This window comes from Bidens hawaiensis, unplaced genomic scaffold, assembly GCF_021521415.1.
Source record: "Bidens hawaiensis isolate Kalapana, Puna unplaced genomic scaffold, B.hawaiensis_p1.1 tig00010301_1, whole genome shotgun sequence".
NCBI classification, from domain to species: domain Eukaryota; kingdom Viridiplantae; phylum Streptophyta; class Magnoliopsida; order Asterales; family Asteraceae; genus Bidens; species Bidens hawaiensis.
The window spans coordinates 368,214-394,392 of record NW_027491780.1 but is presented as its reverse complement, the minus strand read 5'-3'; positions in this window follow the sequence as shown (position 1 = coordinate 394,392).

Here is a 26,179-nt window from a genome sequence, read left to right as displayed (position 1 = left end):
ACCTTCAGGTTTAAAAGCTTCAGGTTGCTTCATGTACACCTCTTCGTCTAAAGTGTCGTTAAGGAAAGCGGTTTTCATGTCCATCAGATGCAGCTCTAAGTCAAAGTGAGCTACTAGGGCCATAACGATCCTTAATGAATCTTTTCGAGAGACAGGTGAAAAAGTTTCTTGATAGTCAATTCCCTCTTTCTGAGTGTAGCCCTTTGCAACCAATCTCGCTTTATAGCGTTCAACGTTCCCATTTGGATCAAGTTTTGTTTTGAACACCCATTTAAATCCTACGGGTTTGACACTGTTGGGCAATTCTACCGAATCCCAAACGTCATTTTTCCTCATGTAATCAAGCTCATCAATCATCGCTTTATTTCATTAAGAAGACTGATCACTGCTCATGGCTTCATTATAAGAGATAGGATCATTAAACTTTCCGGCGTCAGCTTCAGTCAGGTAGGTGAAATAATCATCAAAGTTAGTAGGTCTTCTAGACCAAGATGACCTTCTTAGTTGATTAGCGGGTTCAGCATTGTCTTGATTTTGAGTGTTTGATGAGCCTTCATTTTCTGTTATAACAGGTTCTGAGTGTGGAGAAGGAGGTGCAGAAGGTTCAATTGCATGGGGTACAAAAGGAATAACCGGAGTTACAATAATCGAAGAGTCTTCCCCCGCATCCTGTATTTCTTGCAATTCTTCATAAGGGTTAGTACAACTCCCACTGATCTTGTAATCCTCCAGGAACACGGCACGCTTGGTTTCTACAATACGAGTGACATGGGAAGGACAATAGAAACGATAACCCTTTGAATTTTTAGGATACCCGATAAAGAATCAGGTAACAGTTTTAGGGTCAAGTTTCTTTAGGAAAGGGTTATAAAGTTTTGCTTCAGCAATACAGCCCCATACTTTCATATAATTACGACTCGGTTTCCTTCCTGTCCAACGTTCATAAGGAGTTTTAGGGATAGACTTAGAAGGAACTCTATTGAGTATATGAACGACTGCTTTTAAGGCTTCAGTCCAGAGAAATAGAGGTAAATTAGTGTTGGCTAACATACTGCGTACCATATCCATAAGGGTTCGACTTCTCCATTCAGCGACACCATTTTTCTGAGGAGTACCTGGCATGGTATATTGGTTCACGATCCCATGGCCCTTACAAAACTCATAAATGGACCAGGGGCCTGACTGTAACGATTCCGACGAAACCAAGTATACCCTAACCGGTAGACAATAGTTACGTCATATTTAATGTCGGGTACATGAATTACCATAGTAATTATACGAGATTACATGGTTCACTGTATTGATTGTACGTGAATATATAATTCATCGTATTAAATATGCGATTAATCGATCGATAGTTATTGAAACCCGAACGAATCGAGTGTTCAATTATAGACGATATCTATATTATTTAGTGATTTTACGAAGCATTAATGTTTCGGGATAAGCAAAGTACGGCACATAAAAAGAAATTCGATTTAATGGTACGTCGGTACGTTAAACAAAACCTTTAATACCAAACCGAGCAAGAGACAATCGATCAAGCCGAAAAAGATGCGCAATTATTAATAACATGGTGTTTTAAGTTAATGGAAGTCATGGTTTAAGTTTTTTAAAGTTTTTAAAGTGGTTTTATATAAATTTCATTTTTAAGCCGAAAAACGACCGTTTTAACCTCGTTTTAAGCCGAATTAAACATTTAACCAAAAAACGAACTGAATCAGATTATCCAAAACATTATCCAGATCTCCGATATCCAAACATGTGGCTAAGAATGAAAAGGTGGGTCCCACCCCACCCCTTCACACTTCCGATCGGAATGTAAGGGTGTAACACCCTTTCTTTGTTATTTTTTTTAAACACACCATGGCATTATCCTTCTTTCTCTCAAGATCATGATCCAAAACCGAGATTTTGTTGCAAGAAAACAAGGTAAAGAATCGAGTTAATCACGTTTCCATCTTCGTTTCTTGAGTTTATTTGCAAGAAAATGAGGTTTCAAAGATGAAAACCGATTCTTGCATGATCAAGTGATGTATACGGGTTATACAAGGGATCATGGTCCAAGGAAGGGGTTAAACGAACCAAGAACGGATTTTTACGGTTTAAATCTTTGTTTTTTAATCATAACCGAAGCTATAGTGTAAGAGGCTTGATCGTGAGTGTAACTTGCTTGGTATTGTGGTATGTTGATTATAGGCTCTGTGTTTAGTGGTAGATAAGGCGGAAAGACGAGTTTGTAGCTTGTAGTGGCGGAAAACGAAAGGTATATTCGGTTTATGTTCGGTTTTGGATATTTGGACAGATTGTGATACGTGTATAGTTAGGTCATGAAATTTTACAGAGATATTCTACACATGAAAATAAGAGTTCTGTGAATTTTTGGTAATTTTTGGATAAAGGATGAATATTTGGTGAATTTAATGCTCGGTTTTGGCCAAAAATAGTGAAAAATATTTAAATATCATGAAAAATTCTGGAAAATTCCAGATAAGCTGTTTATAACATGTATAAGTCACACAAAAATTTGAGGTCAGTTGGAGAAGTCTAAGTAGGCTTTTCGGTTAAACGACTTCTAGGGTTTTCTAGCTCGGTTTTAGTGAAAATGGCATTTAAAAGAAGATTTTGGTTCTGGAAAAATTACAGGGGACTATGTGGATGGCAGGGGACATCCAAGAAAAATTTGGGAATTTTCTAAGGTAGTTTGGTATTTACGACATATTTAGTGTTTAAATTGTGTTTAAAAATAGATAAATAAATTTTAAATATAAAAAATTAATTCTGGAAATATTTTTATAAAATTCCCCACTGTCAAAAAGTGATTTGTGTAAAATTTCAAGATCCGAGATTAAACGGATAATTATTTGTGCAAAAACAAACTTTTAAGGTTTAAAACGCGTAAACCGGTAAAGTTCGCTTAAGCGAGCTGACTGGTGTGTAAAAACCCTAAAAATGTACTATTTTTATATAGCTGAGTTAAACAAGTAAAAATAAATCATCCGAAAATAATTCGGATGATTTGGGTAATTTTAAACGATTTAACAGTTTCCGGTGCGCTAAAGACGGAAACGGGTCCCGCGGCCAATCGGGGCGTCTAAACCGAGCTCTAATTTCACAATTTTAACTAAATTATCAGTCAACAAATATTTTCGGGTCGTGTGTGACCAAACTCATTTTTGGAACGTAAAAACGGATAACCGTGCTAGGCACGCAAAACGAGAAAAACGACTAATAGTAATTGTGACCATGGAACTCTAAACGATATCACAATCTGAGTCCGGAAAAGTGTTCTGGGTTAACATTGCCCCCGGGACGGGTACAGTTCTGGGTTAACATTGCCCCCGGAACGGGAACAGTACTGGGTTAACAGTGTCCCCAAATGTACCGATTGACACGGTTAAAGATTATATATTATTAATAATGTATAGTAACGATTGTAGGGATCATATTATAGATTGGACGTGTTAACTGATAATGATTGTTGTTACCTGCTTGCATGTGCTAAGGTGAGTTTCACGAGCCCCTTTTTCTGAATTGTTTTTAAATAGTTTCTCGGGGCGGAAGCATGTTATTATTGAAATGTTTAAGTACATACTGGACGCATGGATTTGCGTGGATTTACATATATTTTATTGTACGGGAATCGTACGGAAATGTACTAAGATGGTAATTGTCTGAGTTGCTAACATTCTGAACGCATGGATTTGCGTGGATTTATATATATTTGATTGTACGGGAATCGTACGGAATGGGTACAGTACTGGGTTAACAGTGTCCCCAGATGTCCCTAGAAGTGTACTGGGTTAACAGTGTCCCCAGATGTCCCTAGAAGTGTTTCTGGGTTAACATTGCCCCCAGAATGAGTACTGTACTGGGTTAACAGTGTCCCCAGTATTGGGTTAACAGAGGTTTCACTTGTGGGCTCAGCATAATTACATCGATAATTATATTATTTTATGATAATGATTTATCATGGTTTACTCGAATTGTGAAACTCACCAACTATTCGTAGTTGACCCGTTTTCTCACATGCTTTTCAGGTACAATTAAGATGAAGTGATTGCTTACGTGCTAAGTGCTTGATGTGTGTAAGATTTGCGTGCGGGATGTTAGAATACATTATAATAAATAGAATTATGTATCGTATTGTATGATGTGTGTATCACCTAGACGGTAATGAAATACAAGATAATGTAATTTGAAGTATGTTAATGCATTCAGTTTTCTTTATAAACAATGTGGTTGATATCAGAGGTGTCTGTTGCATCCTGTTTACGTTTCCGCTGCGGTTACGGGGTGTTACAGAAGTTGGTATCAGAGCCATTGGTTATAAAGAATTAGGATGTCTTTAAAAGATACCTAAAATATAACCAGTAGCTCGAGTATTATAGGATCTGAATATCAACTAATAATTTATGGTGACGAGATCTGGATGAACTTGGATGGACAAGTGAGTTATTATGGTCTGGAACATAATAACAGACTTGTCCGCACGAGGGAATTCTGGGGAAGTCACGAGGCACAATAATAGGTAAAAATGGCAACATATGTGTAAAGCATATAATATTATCTATACGTGCTAATGTGTATATATATATATGTACATATCTTGTGGGTACATGTATTGAGAAATGGGACCCGGATAAGGAACCGGGGGATGAAATAATAAAAGTACCAAGGATGCTGAAATTTCTAGAGCATCGGTCGATGATAAGTCTGACTTATCGGGCCATAGTTATGATAGTACCAAGTTAGATCTCTCGTTTGACATTAACCAGAACTATCTAGTAACCGTCACTCCCAACAAAAAATTGATGAATCCCTTACCCTATCAACACCGGTACCGTATATCCTAATAACCCCAGATGTTCACCCGAACCGTCGACCCTCACGTACGGACGGACCTGTACCTGAACCCATCCTTATTCCATTAAAATAAAAATAAAATAATAATAATAAATTTGATAATAAATGAGCAGATAAAAATAATATATAGAAATATATATGTGTATTTCTCACTCTCAAACATACGAGACATACCACCTCCAGACAGAGAATTACTGATTTTAGCAAACCTAGAACGCCTGAGGACATTGACTGAGCAAGTGATAGAGTTTCCCATAATAGTAATTAATAATATTTGAAGGCAACCCATGTTGCGCGATTACCTTGAACCTTGCAACTCCCTATGTTATCCTTACATCCGTTAGATGCCTATACCCATGTATACTCGAATAGAATGATTACCCTTACACAAAGAGGTGTTGGAATCATTATAGCATAGTTGATTGTTCGTTCGTAGGTGGTATACCGTGTATGCCGGATATACAAATAGACACGGAAATTATAATTCTGTGGTACGTAATCGTTTGGTGCTCACGGTGAGCATGTATCGGTTATGCTGACATGCAGAAGGATATTGAAATCAAGTATATTAAACATTAATCTTTGTTGAGAAAGATTTATATGTCAGTTGGTGACAAGGGTTATGAAACATATTTAAACGTTAACCAACGTCAGGTTAAGTCCATATGTTATTATATTTGTGGGACATATATACTAGATACTGGTATGTGTAATATGTATGATAATATTTGGTGTTTATGTATACCTGCTGTTATGATTGAGCTGGTAACGAGTTATACGGTGAGATTAGTATTGATTACTGCGTACGGGATGAGTACGGCAGAATGACATAAAAAGAGTAACTTTAATGATGGAGAGTGATATGATTCAGTTGATTGCTCAAAGATAGCAGATGATGATACCGAATGTCGTATCACAGATCACTGCTAGTGTTGATGCAATGTGATCGCAGAATTATAGATCGAGCAATCACATGATTATGAATGTTTCAATTCTTAGTGTTATTACTAAGAGTGTTAATGTCCCACCGAATACTATTATGACTACAAGTATTAGTTATAAACTAAACATGAATAGTAGTCGTAATGAATTAGATCCGGTATGAAGGATTTGTTTGTTGGTTGTGTTAAGGAATTATCAATAGTTTACTGATGGTAAAGGGAGGAATGGTTTAGCGAGTGGATAGAAAAGATCGAAATGGTTAAGGGTATTGGTAAGAGTCTAGAACATTGTGTAGTGAAATATGCTACAGATATGTTGGTAGATTATGTTGTATCGTGATGGAACACGATGGCACAAAAGTATAGTTAGAAAATTTTTACTCAGATGATATGGTCAGAATTTAAAATTCTTATGCTAGAGCATTTTTATTCGAGTAATTAAGTTCAGAGATTGGAAACTGAGCTATGGAAGATAGAAATATTGCGTGCTGACCACTTAGAACACGCTAATCGTTTGAAGGAATTGTCATGTCTGGTAACATGGCTAATTACTCCTGAAACTAAGCAAAGTTAGCGCTATATTGGGGACTAACTCCATCGTTAAGGAGTATAGTCAATCCTGTAAAATATACAACCTTTGGAAGGGTTGTGTCACAAGCCAGCATTGATATATTTGACTCTAAGGGAAGCGGACTGGAAGGACGTTAGGTGAGACGTCGAGTGTTAAAGAAGAGAAATAATAAAGGTATAGGGCAAGATGGGCTTTTGAATAAGTAGGTATGTCCTACAACCCAGAATTATACAAGATTAGTTCTGGTGTGAAACATGAACCGCATGAAGGGTCCTTCCCTAAATGTGGAAAATATGGTTATCGGCAGGAAGAAGAATGTCGAGTGATAGTAGGCCACAGGTGTGGTAAAGATGGACGTAATGCCCTAATTGTAGAACCAATTGAAGCTATGTGAACCGGCAACCCCAATCCATTCGTGTACAACCACTCCGAACCCAACAGCTTCAATAACAATCCATCCAAAGAAACAAATTATGCCAAACAGTTGTACTTGCTATGAATGTGGCAGTACAGAACATTTCAAAGAGAAATTGTTCAAAGTTGAACCAAGGTGTCGTTGGAAGACGAACCTCATGACAAGCATCAACCTCTGATCCAGCAAGGAGCCGTTGTAACACCCCGTAACCGCAGCGGAAACGTACACGGGATGCCACAGACACATCTGATATCAACAGCATTGCTTATAAGGAAAATACCACTACATTAATTTATAACATATTACATTGTTGCGAGTATTATTACTGTCTAGGTGTTACACACATATTTTACCGATAAGACATTAATAAATTCATTACAAAACATAGAGCAGCAACCTTCCAACAGGTAGCACAGATAGTTAAGCACATATCAATCATTCCAACTTGGGCATACCTAGAAAACATGTAAAGAAAACGGGTCAACTACGAATAGTTGGTGAGTTTCACTAATTTAAATAAACACTGACAAATCATTTTAATAATCATTTATTAACAATATAATCATGCTGGGAACTATGTTACCCCAGAACATTTCCATTAACTTCCTGGGAACTATGTTACCCCAGAACAATAAATACCCCTGGGAACTATGTTACCCCAGAACAATAAATACCCCTGGGAACTATGTTACCCCAGAACAATAACAACCCCTGGGAACTATGTTACCCCAGAACAATAACAACCCCTGGGAACTATGTTACCCCAGAACAATAACAACCCCTGGGAACTATGTTACCCCAGAACAATAACAACCCCTGGGAACTATGTTACCCCAGAACAATAATAACCCCTGGGAACTATGTTACCCCAGAACAATAATAACACATGATAAACATTTTATATATTCTGTGCATCAGACCATATATATAAATGTACAAGTATTTCCATACGATCGGTATGTACTTAAATACTTTAAATAAGACATGTTTTCCGCCCCGGGAAAATATAATTAAAACAATTCATTAAAAGGGGCTCGTGAAAACTCACATTTTTGTGAGTCGGTGAGTAATATAAGGAACAGCTACGTGCCTGGATCTGTAATATAATATCTAGTCGTTACTATATAATTCCCATAACTTAAATACGTATCAATCGGTACATCTGGGAACATTGTTAACCCAGTACTGTACTCGATTCGGGGACAATGTTAACCCCGTGACACTTCTAAGGACTCAGATTGACATTGCTTAGAGTTTGACAGTCAATTTAGTTAAGGTGATGAAATTATAGCTCGGTTTGACACCCCGTTTGGCCGTGGGGCCCGTTTCCGGTATTTCGGTGCCGGAAACGGTAAAATCGGGTAAAATTACCCAAATCATCCGAATTATTTTCGGATGATTTATTTTTACCTAATTTACTTAGATTTATGAAAATAGTCCATTTTTAAAGTTTTCGTGTACCAGTCAGCTCGCTTATGCGAACTTTGCCGGTTTACACGTTTTAAGCTTTAAAAACTTGTTTTTATGTTCTTTTTAGCACAAATAATTACCCGATTAGTCTCGGGTCTTGAAATTTTGCACAAAACTTATTTTGACAGAAAGAAATTTTACAAAATTTTTCCAGATTTATTTTCTTATATTTACATTTATTTATCTATTTTTAAATCTTATTAAAACACTAAATATGTCAAAAATACCAAAACACTTTAGAAAAATCCCAAATTTTTCTGAGATGATCTCTGTCATCCTCATAACTTCCTGGAATTTTTCCAGATTTATTTTCCTATATTTACATTTATTTATCTATTTTTAAATTTTATTAAAACACTAAATATGTCAAAAATACCAAAACACTTTGGAAAAATCCCAAATTTTTCTGAGATGATCTCTGTCATCCTCATAACTTCATGGAATTTTTCCAGATTTATTTTCCTATATTTACATTTATTTATCTATTTTTAAATCTTATTAAAACACTAAATATGTCAAAAATATCAAACACTTTAGAAAAATCCCAAATTTTTCTGAGATGATCTCTGTCATCCTCATAACTTCCTGGAATTTTTCCAGATTTATTTTCCTATATTTACATTTATTTATCTATTTTTAAATCTTATTAAAACACTAAATATGTCAAAAATACCAAAACACTTTAGAAAAATCCCAAATTTTTCTGAGATGATCTCTATCATCCTCATAACTTCCTGGAATTTTTCCAGAATTTAAAACTTATTTTTCAAGCCATTTTCACCGAAAACCGTGCTAGAAAGCCCTAGAACTCGTTTCACCGAAAAGCCTCCTTAGACTTTTCCAACTGAGCTCAAATTTTGTGGGTGACTTTTATATGTTATAAAAAGCTTATCTTAAATTTTCCGGAATTTTTCATCATGTTTTGCTATTTTTCACTATTTTTGGCCAAAACCGAGCATTAAATTCACCAAATATTCATCTTTCATCCAAAAATTACCAAAAATTCACAGATCTCATATTTTCATGTGTAGATCATCTCTGTGAAATTTCGTGACCCAACTCTAAGCACACAACAATCTGTCCATTTTTCATAAACACACGAAAACCGAACTATTTTGTGTTTTCTAGCTTTAGATCGCAAGGATCTCGGTTTCTAGCCTTTGCTAGCCGCTAGATACAACACTTACAAGCACCATAACACTATACCAAGCAAACTATACCAACAATCAAACCATTTCTTTCAAAGTGTCGGTTTTTAAGTAAAAACAAAGGTTTTAACCGTAAAAATCCGTTCTCGACTCTTTTTACTCATTTCTTGGACCAAGATCCCTTGTATAACTTGTATACATCTCTTGGTCATGCAAGAGTCGGTTGCATCTCGGATTTTCACCCGTTTTTCACATGGAAAATTCATTTGACAAGATTTCAACCGTAAAAATTCATTCTAAACACTTTTAACTAATTACTTGGATCAAGATCCTTTGTATAAATTGTATACATCCCTTGATCATACGAGAACCGGTTCCATCTCGGGTTTTCACCCATATCTCACTTGGAACCTTTTGTTCTCAAGAATTATGAAATTAAAACAAGATTCAAGCCTCAAATTATGTATATACCTTGAAGATCTTGGTTAAAAATGATGATCTTGGTTGTATACTTGAAAGATATGAAAGGATTTTGGGAGAGTTTTTGATGGAAAAAGAAAAAATGAAATGTGTGTGTGCATAAACAAGGCCGATCGGCCTACATTATGTGTGGGGTGGGGCCCACACATCCATTCTAGGCCACACATTCAGATTTTCGTAATCTGGATAATGTTTTGGATAATCTGGTTCAGTTCGTTTCTCGTTTAAACTCGTAATTCGGCTTGAAACGAAATTAAAATGGTCGTTTTTCGGGTTAAAGTAAAATTTACATAAAACTGATTTAAAAACTTTAAAAACTTAACTCATGACATTAAAACATCATATTATTAATAATTACGCATCTTTTTCGGCTTGATTGATCGTCTCTTGCTTGGTTTGGTGTTAAAGGTTTCGTTTAGCGTACCGACGTACCATTAAATCGAAATCCTTTTTCTGTGCTATAATTTACTTATCCCGAAGCATTAATACTTCGTAAATATCACTAAACATTATATACTTCGTCTATAATGTAATTCCCGATTCGTTCGGGTTTCAATAATCGTTCATTGGTTAATTGTAATTCCAATATGATTCACTATATAATTGGGTATGATTCATACTGTGAACCATATATATTCGTATAAACGTGCTATAACTCATATAATCAATATTAAATAACACGTAAATAGTATATTCCGGCTAGGGTATACCTGAATTTGCCGGAATCGTTACATTCTCCCCCCGTTATAAAATTTTCGTCCTCGAAATTTTACGCGTCAACTACTTCCTTTTGAGGAAATAGGTGGGGGTATTTCTTCCGAAATTCGTCCTTTCGTTCCCAAGTAAATTCTGGGCCTCGTTGCGAATTCCATCTAACTTTGACCAACGAGATCTTATTGTGTCTAAGCTGCTTGATTTTACCGTCCACTATTTCGATGGGCTCCTCTACGAAGTTGAGCCTATCACTTATTTGAACACCCTCTAAGGGTAACACCGATGTCTCATCCGCCAGACATCTTTTCAAACTTGACACATGAAACACGTTATGAACTGCACTTAGTTCCTCAGGCAGTTCTAGTCGGTAAGCTACCGGACCGATTTTCGCAGTAATAATGAATGGTCCAATATATCTAGGGGCCAACTTTCCCGCCTTTCCAAATCTGACTACTCCTTTCCAGGGTGATACTTTCAAATATACCTTTTCACCCTTCTCAAATGACAACGGTTTTCGACGGGTATCGGCATAACTCTTCTGCCGGTCCCGCGCGGCTTTTAGGTTGTTCTTAATTTCAAGAATCTTGCTGGTCGTCTCCTGGACCAGATCCGATCTAATGACCTGCGAGTCTCCCACTTCAGACCAGCAAAGTGGTGATCGGCACTTCCGCCCATACAATGCTTCATAAGGTGCTGCCTTTATACTGCTATGGTAACTGTTATTATAGGAAAATTCAACGAGTGGGAGATGTTGATCCCAATTTCCCTTAAAGTCCAGTACGCAGGCACGAAGCAAATCCTCCAAAGTTTGAATGGTCCTCTCAGACTGACCATCGGTCTGAGGGTGGTAAGCCGTGCTTAGGTCAATACGTGTTCCCAGTGTTTCTTGAACAGCTTGCCAAAGTTTGGAGGTGAAATGGCTATCCCTATCGGAGATGATCGAGATGGGGATGCCATGACGAGACACTATTTCATTTATATAAATTTGCGCGAGTCTCTCGATGTTATAATTGTTTCTAATTGGAATAAAATGTGCCGATTTGGTTAATCTATCCACGATTACCCAAATTGCATCATTTCCCCGGAATGTCTTAGGGAGGTGTGTCACGAAATCCATTGTGATTTGCTCCCATTTCCATTCGGGAATCTCCGGTTGTTGTAACATCCCCGAGGGTTTCTGGTGTTCCGCCTTAACCCTCGCACACGTCGTACACTTGCCGACGTAGGTGGCTATATCCTTTTTCATACCCGGCCACCAGTAGAACTCCTTCACATCCTTATACATCTTATCCGATCCCGGATGTATGGAATATTTCGATTTATGCGCTTCATCCATGATCAAATCACGAAGGTCATGGAGGGTCGGAATCCAAATCCGATTTTTGAAATAGAGAATTTCGTCCACACGCTGTTCGAAATTCTTCTCATTCCCGTAAAGTCCTTCTTTATCCAATTGGTCCTCTTTCAACGCCTCGCGTTGAGCGACTCGAATCAAATCCGAAAGGATCGATTGGACTACCATTCCCAACGCTCGCACGCGTAGTGGCTTGACTCGATCCTTCCTACTCAAGGCATCGGCTACAACGTTAGCCTTGCCGGGGTGATACCGTATGTCACAGTCATAGTCATTTAATAATTCGACCCATCTTCGTTGCCTCATATTCAGTTCTTTTTGATCGAATATGTGTTGCAAACTTTTATGATCAGTGAATATGGTGCACTTTGTACCGTAGAGATAGTGTCTCCAGATTTTAAGTGCAAAGATGACTGCTCCCAGTTCCAAGTCATGAGTAGTGTAGTTTTTCTCATGAACTTTTAACTGTCGAGACGCATAGGCTATGACCTTTTTATTTTGCATTAACACACATCCTAACCCTTTACGGGATGCGTCACAATATACAACAAATCCATCGTCTCCGTCGGGGAGACTTAAGATTGGCGCTTGGCACAATCTTTGCTTTAGCGTTTGAAACGCCGTTTCCTGCTCTTCACCCCATTCATATTTCCGATCCTTTTGAGTCAGGAGGGTTAAAGGTTGGGCAATGCTGGAAAAATTCTCAATAAATCGACGATAGTACCCAGCTAAGCCTAAGAATTGGCGGATTTCCTTTGGAGATTTAGGCGCTTGCCAATTCTTAATAGCTTCAACCTTACTCGGATCAACGTGTATTCCTTGGTGGTTTATAACATGACCGAGGAATTGCACCTCTTGTAACCAGAAGTTACACTTAGAGAATTTTGCATATAACTTCTCCTGATCCAGGAGCTCTAAAACTAACTTCAAATGTCGCTCATGTTCTTCTTTACTTTTTGAATATATCAAAATATCGTCAATAAATACAATGACGAATTTGTCGAGATAGGGTTTACAGACTCGGTTCATGAGATCCATGAACACCGCTGGCGCATTTGTTAGCCCAAAAGGCATAACTAGAAATTCGTAGTGGCCGTAGCGAGTCCGAAACGCGGTTTTTGGGATATCCTCCTCTTGAATTCTAACTTGGTGGTATCCCGATCTAAGATCAATTTTTGAGAAATAGCTCGCACCTTGTAGTTGGTCGAACAAATCATCGATTCGGGGAAGAGGATACCTATTTTTGATGGTTAATTTGTTCAATTCCCTGTAGTCAATGCACATTCGAAGGCTTCCGTCCTTCTTTTTCACAAATAGTACAGGTGCACCCCACGGGGAATAGCTGGGACGAATAAATCCCTTATCCAACAATTCCTGCAACTGGTTGGATAATTCTTGCATCTCGGACGGTGCAAGTATGTAAGGGGCCTTAGCAACAGGGCCAGCTTGTGGTAACAGATCGATTCTGAATTCGACCTGTCGGGTTTGCGGTAATCCAGGAAGTTCCTCTGGAAAAACTTGTGGAAATTCGCGTACCACGGGAATATCGTCCACACCGTTTTTCCTCAGAATCAGCGGCCGTCAGGCTCGCTAGATACGCCACACATCCCTGACGTATATATTTCAACACCTTGAGATGGGATATAAATGGTATCATGGTGCCGGATTTTTCTCCCTGCACTAATACCTCCTCGTCATCCGACACCCGGATCTTGACGGTTTTCTTTTCGCAGTTTATTTCTACCCTGTTACGTGCTAACCAATCCATTCCCACTATCACGTCAAAACTACCCAATTCTACCGGTAACAAGTCAATCAGGAAGGATTGTTCGCTCAGAATAAAAGGGCAATTCCGAACAATCCGATTAACTATCATGGTTTTACCGTTAGCGACCTCTACGGTGTAAGGTTCTATGGTTTCACCAATAGGAAGGTTTGCTATCGAAAGGAATCTAACGGAGACAAAACTTCTATCGGCGCCTGTATCAAATAATACAGAAGCGTAATGATCAGAGACGAGGAAGGTACCTGTCACTACGCTGGGGTCCTGGCGCGCCTCGTTCGCTCCCATCACAAATGCTCGGCCTCGCGCCGGATTGGACGACGATGGCTGACCCGCGGGTTGTCTCCCGTTTCCTCCCTGATTCAGTTTCGGGCAGTTCCTTTTGAAGTGATCCGTGCTGCCGCATTCGTAGCAAGCACGGCTAGTGGTCACCATCTGGTTTCCTTGCGGGTTCTGCTGTCGGGCTGGTTGAGTTCTAAATGGTTGCGCCCGAATAGGTTGTGGTTGTCGGTTCAGGTTGTTCAGATTTGTCTTACAATTTGGTGCGTAGTGTCCAACCCTGCCACACCGGTGGCACACCACCTCCTTGCACACGCCACTATGGTGGTAACCACATTTCCCGCACCTAGGAAACGTTCCCTTCTGCGGTTCTTGCCTTCCACCCGAACTAGTCATGGCGTAGTTCTGGGCAGTGGGTCTAGCACGTTTACCTTGCTGTTTCTCTCGGACTCTATTGTCATACATACCTCGCTTTCCCCCAGCCGATTCTCCTGTCGCCTTTATCGATCCGCTCCTTAAGAAATCATACGTGACAATACCAGCCTGTGTCACTGCACCCTCATACGTCTGGTGTCCTCCCGCGTTAACTATACTCCTCACTACTGGAGTAAGTCCCCAAATATAACGTTCCACCCTCTTTGACTCTGGGGTGACCAACCACGGCACTAATCGTGACAGTTCATTAAACCGGTTGGTATATCCCAAGTGGTCCGCCCCATGCATCTCTAGGTTCCACAACTCATGTTCCAGTTTCTGCAATTCATTCTTTGGGCAGAAATGTTTCAAAACAAGATCCTTAAGCTCTGCCCAGGTCATGCGGTTTGTCGCCGCCTGACCTCGAGTCTGTACTATGGTGTTCCACCATGTCAAAGCATGGTCTGTGAACGTACAGGTGGCGTACTTAACGACACAATCCTCGGGACAGTTGCTGATATTCACCACTGATTCGATTTTCTCTATCCATTTCACTAACCCATTCGGTCCTTCCGACCCGTTAAACTCTAAGGGCTTGCATAACATAAAGTCTTTGATTGAACAACCCCTGGATGGTCCAGTGCGGTTGGTCTCTACGGTAGGTATAGGGCCATTACTGTCTGTAGCGACCACCGTAGGCGGTGCGTCATTACTCGGATTCGTGTTATCAGTAGGTGGAGGATTAGCATTATGTTCCCCGCCATCATTTATGGGCGTTTGATTGCTCGGAGGGGTTGGATTGGTTGAGTTGTTAATACTGGCGGTGATGCGCGATACTATATCCGGTATCGCCGCCTCCAACTGCTGAGCAATCAAACGGCTCACATCTACTTCCGATATTTTCGTGGATCGTTTCGGTGCCATTCTACACAATCATCAAAGAAATATATATAATCAATACCATCTCAAAACATAAAGCACAATACATATTTCATTCATTAGTAAACATTGATTCATATTACACAACATCAGTTTACATACTTTCAGTCAACATTACATAACTAGTTTTATTACAAGGGCCCTATGTCGGTATCATCTCGACATAACCCGTAAAGGGGTCAGTGCTTGAATGATACCCAAAAGTATCTATAGTGATATGCCCTACAAGAGACCCACCCTAGGGGCCAGTGGTCGTATCATAACTAACCAAGATTCACTCCGTGTTAGTATCACCACTAACTACTTACACAGAGTATCAAAAAGAAAATGGTCCCTGACTAACCCCAACCAAACATAACTACTAAACACGGTGGTATGCCCACCACATCATCACTGCCACTATCGCCACCACTGCTGCCACCACCCCCCGGAGCCACGCCTCCAACCGCTGAACCATCATTAGGGAGTACGAGCTCTCCCTGGTCAACCGGTCGATTGCATACTGGAAATCCAGTATGCGGTCACCAAGGTACACTCGTCTCTGTACCCCCACGGTCAGGGCGGCCGAGTGCTCATTTACTTGCTCTGTGAGCACTCGTAGCCAGGCTACCGCCTCCCGCTCCTGTCTGGGAAGGCCCCAGACAGGTAGAGCCATCGGCTCGGGCTGGGATGAGGACTCTCCCCGACGAATAGCAGGTCGGGGTGGGGGAGAGGTCGGTGGGACACGCGGAACCCGGGGGGACAGAGGTGGCCTGCGGTGCGAGGGGAGTAGGGGATCTGACGATCCGGGCCGGGGAGGACTGACTCGAGCTCCTGTGACTCGCCTCGCTAGGCTCGGAGTCGGATGACACATGTAAGCTCCCGGAGTTTCCGGGGCTAACCTCCTCCGGATCCTCCTCTACAGATAAGCTATGCGGGCTTGACATTTTTACCTGCACACAAGTTAACAAGCATATAGTCCTTTCCATAGTGTAATTCATAATTAAATTAACACATACTTATTTATACAATTTTACCACATAATAATATTATCATATATTTACACATATGTTGCCAATTTTACCTACTTAAGTCCCCCGTGACTTCCCCTGAATTCCCTCGTGCAGACAAGTCTGTTATTATGTTCCGGACCATAATAACCCACTTGTCCAACCAAGTTCATCCCGATCTCGTCACAATATATTATTAGTTGATATTCAGATCCTATAATACTTGAGCTACTGGTTATATTTTAGGTATCTTTTTCAGACATCCTAATTCTTTATAACCAATGGCTCTGATACCAAGTTCTGTAACACCCCGTAACCGCAGCGGAAACGTACACGGGATGCCACAGACACATCTGATATCAACAGCATTGCTTATAAGGAAAATACCACTACATTAATTTATAACATATTACATTGTTGCGAGTATTATTACTGTCTAGGTGTTACACACATATTTTACCGATAAGACATTAATAAATTCATTACAAAACATAGAGCAGCAAGCTTCCAACAGGTAGCACAGATAGTTAAGCACATATCAATCATTCCAACTTGGGCATACCTAGAAAACATGTAAAGAAAACGGGTCAACTACGAATAGTTGGTGAGTTTCACTAATTTAAATAAACACTGACAAATCATTTTAATAATCATTTATTAACAATATAATCATGCTGGGAACTATGTTACCCCAGAACATTTCCATTAACTTCCTGGGAACTATGTTACCCCAGAACAATAATAACCCCTGGGAACTATGTTACCCCAGAACAATAAATACCCCTGGGAACTATGTTACCCCAGAACAATAAATACCCCTGGGAACTATGTTACCCCAGAACAATAACAACCCCTGGGAACTATGTTACCCCAGAACAATAACAACCCCTGGGAACTATGTTACCCCAGAACAATAATAACCCCTGGGAACTATGTTACCCCAGAACAATAATAACACATGATAAACATTTTATATATTCTGTGCATCAGACCATATATATAAATGTACAAGTATTTCCATACGATCGGTATGTACTTAAATACTTTAAATAAGACATGTTTTCCGCCCCGGGAAAATATAATTAAAACAATTCATTAAAAGGGGCTCGTGAAAACTCACCTTTTTGTGAGTCGGTGAGTAATATAAGGAACAGCTACGTGCCTGGATCTGTAATATAATATCTAGTCGTTACTATATAATTCCCATAACTTAAATACGTATCAATCGGTACATCTGGGAACATAGTTAACCCAGTACTGTACTCGATTCGGGGACAATGTTAACCCCGTGACACTTCTAAGGACTCAGATTGACATTGCTTAGAGTTTGACAGTCAATTTAGTTAAGGTGATGAAATTATAGCTCGGTTTGACACCCCGTTTGGCCGTGGGGCCCGTTCGGAAACGGTAAAATCGGGTAAAATTACCCAAATCATCCGAATTATTTTCGGATGATTTATTTTTACCTAATTTACTTAGATTTATGAAAATAGTCCATTTTTAAAGTTTTCGTGTACCAGTCAGCTCGCTTATGCGAACTTTGCCGGTTTACACGTTTTAAGCTTTAAAAACTTGTTTTTATGTTCTTTTTAGCACAAATAATTACCCGATTAGTCTCGGGTCTTGAAATTTTGTACAAAACTTATTTTGACAGAAAGAAAATTTTACAAAATTTTTCCAGATTTATTTTCTTATATTTACATTTATTTATCTATTTTTAAATCTTATTAAAACACTAAATATGTCAAAAATACCAAAACACTTTAGAAAAATCCCAAATTTTTCTGAGATGATCTCTGTCATCCTCATAACTTCCTGGAATTTTTCCAGATTTATTTTCCTATATTTACATTTATTTATCTATTTTTAAATCTTATTAAAACACTAAATATGTCAAAAATACCAAAACACTTTAGAAAAATCCCAAATTTTTCTGAGATGATCTCTGTCATCCTCATAACTTCATGGAATTTTTCCAGATTTATTTTCCTATATTTACATTTATTTATCTATTTTTAAATCTTATTAAAACACTAAATATGTCAAAAATATCAAACACTTTAGAAAAATCCCAAATTTTTCTGAGATGATCTCTGTCATCCTCATAACTTCCTGGAATTTTTCCAGATTTATTTTCCTATATTTACATTTATTTATCTATTTTTAAATCTTATTAAAACACTAAATATGTCAAAAATACCAAAACACTTTAGAAAAATCCCAAATTTTTCTGAGATGATCTCTATCATCCTCATAACTTCCTGGAATTTTTCCAGAATTTAAAACTTATTTTTCAAGCTATTTTCACCCAAAACCGAGCTAGAAAGCCCTAGAACTCGTTTCACCGAAAAGCCTCCTTAGACTTTTCCAACTGAGCTCAAATTTTGTGGGTGACTTTTATATGTTATAAAAAGCTTATCTTAAATTTTCCGGAATTTTTCATCATGTTTTGCTATTTTTCACTATTTTTGGCCAAAACCGAGCATTAAATTCACCAAATATTCATCTTTCATCCAAAAATTACCAAAAATTCACAGATCTCATATTTTCATGTGTAGATAATCTCTGTGAAATTTCGTGACCCAACTCTAAGCACACAACAATCTGTCCATTTTTCATAAACACACGAAAACCGAACTATTTTGTGTTTTCTAGCTTTAGATCGCAAGGATCTCGGTTTCTAGCCTTTGCTAGCCGCTAGATACAACACTTACAAGCACCATAACACTATACCAAGCAAACTATACCAACAATCAAACCATTTCTTTCAAAGTGTCGGTTTTTAAGTAAAAACAAAGGTTTTAACCGTAAAAATCCGTTCTCGACTCTTTTTACTCATTTCTTGGACCAAGATCCCTTGTATAACTTGTATACATCTCTTGGTCATGCAAGAGTCGGTTGCATCTCGGATTTTCACCCGTTTTTCACATGGAAAATTCATTTGACAAGATTTCAACCGTAAAAATTCATTCTAAACACTTTTAACTAATTACTTGGATCAAGATCCTTTGTATAAATTGTATACATCCCTTGATCATACGAGAACCGGTTCCATCTCGGGTTTTCACCCATATCTCACTTGGAACCTTTTGTTCTCAAGAATTATGAAATTAAAACAAGATTCAAGCCTCAAATTATGTATATACCTTGAAGATCTTGGTTAAAAATGATGATCTTGGTTGTATACTTGAAAGATATGAAAGGATTTTGGGAGAGTTTTTGATGGAAAAAGAAAAAATGAAATGTGTGTGTGCATAAACAAGGCCGATCGGCCTACATTATGTGTGGGGTGGGGCCCACACATCCATTCTAGGCCACACATTCAGATTTTCGTAATCTGGATAATGTTTTGGATAATCTGGTTCAGTTCGTTTCTCGTTTAAACTCGTAATTCGGCTTGAAACGGAATTAAAATGGTCGTTTTTCGGGTTAAAGTAAAATTTACATAAAACTGATTTAAAAACTTTAAAAACTTAACTCATGACATTAAAACATCATATTATTAATAATTACGCATCTTTTTCGGCTTGATTGATCGTCTCTTGCTTGGTTTGGTGTTAAAGGTTTCGTTTAGCGTACCGACGTACCATTAAATCGAAATCCTTTTTCTGTGCTATAATTTACTTATCCCGAAGCATTAATACTTCGTAAATATCACTAAACATTATATACTTCGTCTATAATGTAATTCCCGATTCGTTCGGGTTTCAATAATCGTTCATTGGTTAATTGTAATTCCAATATGATTCACTATATAATTGGGTATGATTCATACTGTGAACCATATATATTCGTATAAACGTGCTATAACTCATATAATCAATATTAAATAACACGTAAATAGTATATTCCGGCTAGGGTATACCTGAATTTGCCGGAATCGTTACAGCCGTGCTTTGTGAGTAATTCGAATAAGCACATCATGATCCAAAGGTGGTATTAAGTATGTTGTAGTTTTAAATCAATAGGCTTCAGTGGTAAGTGCACGGTCGCCGATAGAAGTTAATTCCTGTAACCTCCTATCATTTGGAAAGATACCGATTAGTTAAACTATAGAACCCTATACTGTTGAATCGCTAACGGTAAATCCCTGATGGTTAACTAAATTGTTCAGAATTGTCCTATTATTCTGAACGATTAACCTTTCCTTATTGACCTACGACCAGTAAAGTTAAGAAGTTTTGACGTAATAGTTATCATGGATCGGCTAACTCAACATGAAGCTGAAATCAAATATGAAAAGAAGATGATTTGAAGCTCTCCTTCTGACGATGAAGCGATTAGATACAGAGAAAAGTGTACGGTATTATGATACCACTCTAATCTCATCTTGAGATGGTATAATATTTACGTCAAGAAGACAAGAAGTATTTAACAAACGTGATTGCCAAAGTATTTAAAAGAAAACATATAGAAGATATCCCGATGATACGCGAGTTTCCACAAGTTTTCCCAGAAGAACTTTCTGGATTACCGCCAACCCGACAGGTCGAATTCAGAATCGATTTAATACCTCAAGCTGGCCCGGTTGCTAAAGCACCCTACCGACTTGCACTGTCCGAGATGCAAGAATTATCCAATCAGTTACAAGAATTGTTGGATAAGGTTTTATATGACCTAATTAGTCACCATGAGGTGCACCAGTGTTATTTGGGAAATGAAGGACGGAAGTGTTAGGATATGTATTGATTAGGGAGAATTGAATAAAGTGACGATCAAGAATAGGTATTCACTTCTTCGAAGTAAATGATCTGTTTAACCAACTGCAAAGGGCGATTTATTTTTAGAAAATTGGTCTTAGATATAGTTATCACCAAATGAAAAATCCAAGAGGAGGACGTTGCAACAACAGCGTTTCGGACTCGCTACGGCCACTATGAATTCTTAGTTATGCCTTTCGGGCTAACAAATGCGCCGGCAGCATTCATGGAACTCAAGAACCGAGTCTGTAAACTTTATTTTGACAAATTTGTCATAACATTCATTGATGATATTTTGATATATTCGCAACGTAAAGAAGAGCACGAACGACGGTTAAGGAAAATTGTGGAAGTGTTAAAGCAAAAGGAGTTGTACGCGAAGTTTTCGAAATGTGATTTCGAATAAAGAAGGCATAATCCCTTGGTCATGTTGTAAAGCAACAAGGATTTCACATAGATCCAAATAAGATAGAAACCATTAAAATTGTGCCAAGCGCCGATTTTAAGTCTCCCCGATGGAGACGATGGTTTTGTCGCGTATTGTGACACATCGCGTAGAGGGTTAGGATGCGTGTTGACGCAGAATAATAAGGTTATAGCCTATGCTTCCCGACAGTTAAAAGTACACGAGAAAAATTACACTACTCACAACTTAGAACGGGGAGCGGTTATCTTCGCACTTAAAATCTGGAGACATTATCTCTACGGTACGAAGTGCACCATCTTCACCGATCATAAAAGTTTGCAGCACATATTTGATCAGAAGGAACTGAATATGAGGCAACGAAGATGGGTCGAGTTGTTAAGTGATTATGACTGTGACATCCGTTATCACCCCGGCAAGGCTAACGTCGTAGCCGATGCCTTGAGTAGGAAAGATCGGGTTAAGCCATTGCGAGTGCGAGTGCTGGGGATGATAGTCCAGTCGAACCTTCGGACCTGATTCGAGTCGCTCAACGTGAGGCGTTGAAAGAGGAACAATTGGAAAAGGAGGGACTTTACGGCAATGAGAAGAATTTCGAACAGCGCGTGGACGAAATTCTCTATATCAAAAATCGGGTTTGGATCCCGACTCTCCATGACCTTCGTGAATTAATCATGGACGAAGCGCATAGATCGAAATATTCCATACATCCGGGATCGGATTAGACTATTGATGATACGAATATCTGAAAGGATTTTATTAATGGCCGAGTTTGGAGAAAGATATGGATACGTATGTTGGTGAATATTTAAGTTACGCAAGAGATAAGGCTGCACACCGAAAACCCTAGGGAACGCCACAACGACAGAAAATTCGCCAATGATAGTGGGAATAAATTACAATGGATTTCGGGACGCAAATTCCCAAGATATATCAAAGGCATGATGTAAATTGGGTAATCGCGGATCGATTAACCAATCCTCACATTTCATCCCGGTCCATGACGATTACCACAATGAATTCTCGCCCAAATTCATGATGATGAAATGGTATCTCGTCGTGGAGTACCATTTTCAATTATCTTAGATCGAAATAGTCATCCTACTTCCATTATTGGAAGGCGGGGAAAGAAGCATCGAGAGCTTGAAGCTTTCTATGGGTGAAGTAATTATCACCAAACTGTTAAATTGAAAATGGGCGTCAATCAAGCCAAAAGATTTGAGTTGATTCGAGAAACAATCAATCGGATTTATAATATTTGAGATAAGCTGAAAGCAACGCGAGATTGGCAAAGGGTTTATGCCAACATTCAAAGGAAACCATTGTCACCGGAAAGAGGTGACAAGGCATTTTTAAGGCATCACCTTAGAGAGGTGATATGAGGCTTGGCAAAACCGAAAATAGCTCCTTAATATATTGGACCTCACGAGACTATCTCCATGATTGGTCATTTAGTTTATCGATTAAAGTACTCCAGGGGCTAAGTACTATACATGATGTTTTTCCGTGTATAAGGATTGAAAAGTGCCTAGGCGTTGAGGCAACGAAAGTACCAGTAATGGAGGTACTCATAGAAGACATGCTTGATATCATAAATAATTCCGTAGAGATAGTGGACGGGAAAACTAAACAGCTTGGACGCACCAAGCTTTATTGATTAAGATTAAGTGGAATTCACAGCGAGGACCAGATTATACCTGGTAACGCGAGGGTGAATTCTGAAGAAAAAACCCCCCACCTTTCTCTCGGAAGGGGATAGTGGGCGTGTAAAATTTCGAGGACGAAATTTCTTAACGGGGGGAGAATGTAACGATTCCGACGAAACCAAGTATACCCTAACCGGTAGACAATAGTTACGTCATATTTAATGTCGGGTACATGAATTACCATAGTAATTATACGAGATTACATGGTTCACTGTATTGATTGTACGTGAATATATAATTCATCGTATTGAATATGCGATTAATCGATCGATAGTTATTGAAACCCGAACGAATCGAGGGTTCAATTATAGACGATATCTATATTATTTAGTGATTTTACGAAGCATTAATGCTTCGGGATAAGCAAAGTACGGCACAGAAAAAGAAATTCGATTTAATGGTACGTCGGTACGTTAAACGAAACCTTTAATACCAAACCGAGCAAGAGACAATCGATCAAGCCGAAAAAGATGCGCAATTATTAATAACATGGTGTTTTAAGTTAATGGAAGTCATGGTTTAAGTTTTTTAAAGTTTTTAAAGTGGTTTTATATAAATTTCATTTTTAAGCCGAAAAACGACCGTTTTAACCTCGTTTTAAGCCGAATTAAACATTTAACCGAAAAACGAACTGAACCAGATTATCCAAAACATTATCCAGATCTCCGATATCCAAACATGTGGCTAAGAATGAAAAGGTGGATCCCACCCCACCCCTTCACACTTCCGATCGGAATGTAAGGGTGTAACACCCTTTCTTTGTTATTTTTTTTAAAACACACCATGGCATTATCCTTCTTTCTCTCAAGATCATGATCCAAAACCGAGATTTTGTAGCAAGAAAACAAGGTAAAGAATCGAGTTAATCACGTTTCCATCTTCGTTTCTTGAGTTTATTTGCAAGAAAATGAGGTTTCAAAGATGAAAACCGATTCTTGCATGATCAAGTGATGTATACGGGTTATACAAGGGATCTTGGTCCAAGGAAGGGGTTAAACGAACCAAGAACGAATTTTTACGGTTTAAATCTTTATTTTTGAATCATAACCGAAGCTATAGTGTAAGAGGCTTGATCGTGAGTGTAACTTGCTTGGTATTGTGGTATGTTGATTGTAGGCTCTATGTTTAGTGGTAGATAAGGCGGAAAGACGAGTTTGTAGCTTGTAGTGGCGGAAAACGAAAGGTATATTCGGTTTATGTTCGGTTTTGGATATTTGGACAGATTGTGATACGTGTAGAGTTAGGTCATGAAATTTTACAGGGATGTTCTACACATGAAAATAAGAGTTCTGTGAATTTTGGTAATTTTTGGATAAAGGATGAATATTTGGTGAATTTAATGCTCGGTTTTGGCCAAAAATAGTGAAAAATAGTTAAATATCATGAAACATTCTGGAAAATTCCAGATAACCTGTTTATAACATGCATAAGTCACACACAAAATTTGAGGTCAGTTGGAGAAGTCTAAGTAGGCTTTTCGGTTAAACGAGTTCTAGGGTTTTCTAGCTCGGTTTTAGTGAAAATGGCATGTAAAAGAAGATTTTGGTTCTGGAAAAATTACAAGGGACTATGTGGATGGCAGGGGACATCCAGGAAAAATTTGGGATATTTCTAAGGTCGTTTGGTATTTACGACATATTTAGTGTTTAAATGGTGTTTAAAAATAGATAAATAAATTTTAAATATAAAAAATTACTTCTGGAAATATTTTTATAAAATTCCCCACTGTCAAAAAGTGATTTGTGTAAAATTTCAAGATCCGAGATTAAACGGATAATTATTTGTGCAAAAACAAACTTTTAAGGTTTAAAACGCGTAAAGCGGTAAAGTTCGCTTAAGCGAGCTGACTGGTGTGTAAAAACCCTAAAAATGTACTATTTTTATATAACTGAGTTAAACAAGTAAAAATAAATCATCCGAAAATAATTCGGATGATTTGGGTAATTTTAAACGATTTAACAGTTTCCGGTGCGCTAAAGACGGAAACGGGTCCCGCGGCCAATCGGGGCGTCTAAACCGAGCTCTAATTTCACAATTTTAACTAAATTATCAGTCAACAAATATTTTCGGGTCGTGTGTGACCAAACTCATTTTTGGAACGTAAAAACGGATAGCCGTGCTAGGCACGCAAAACGAGAAAAACGACTAATAGTAATTGTGACCATGGAACTCTAAACGATATCACAATCTGAGTCCGGAAAAGTGTTCTGGGTTAACATTGCCCCCGGGACGGGTACAGTTCTGGGTTAACATTGCCCCCGGAACGGGTACAGTACTGGGTTAACAGTGTCCCCAGATGTACCGATTGACACGGTTAAAGATTATATATTATTAATAAGTGTATAGTAACGATCGTAGGGATCATATTACAGATTGGACGTGTTAACCGATAATGATTGTTGTTACCTGCTTGCATGTGCTAAGGTGAGTTTCACGAACCCCTTTTTCTGAATTGTTTTTAAATAGTTTCCCGGGGCGGAAGCATGTTATTATTGAAATGTTTAAGTACATACTGGACGCATGGATTTGCGTGGATTTACATATATTTTATTGTACGGGAATCGTACGGAAATGTACTAAGATGGTAATTGTCTGAGTTGCTAACATTCTGAACGCATGGATTTGCGTGGATTTATATATATTTGATTGTACGGGAATCGTACGGAATGGGTACATTACTGGGTTAACAGTGTCCTCAGATGTCCCTAGAAGTGTACTGGGTTAACAGTGTCCCCAGATGTCCCTAGAAGTGTTTCTGGGTTAACATTGCCCCCAGAATGAGTACTGTACTGGGTTAACAGTGTCCCCAGTATTGGGTTAACAGAGGTTTCACTTGTGGGCTCAGCATAATTACATCGATAATAATATTATTTTATGATAATGATTTATCATGGTTTACTCGAATTGTGAAACTCACCAACTATTCGTAGTTGACCCGTTTTCTCACATGCTTTTCAGGTACAATTAAGATGAAGTGATTGCTTAC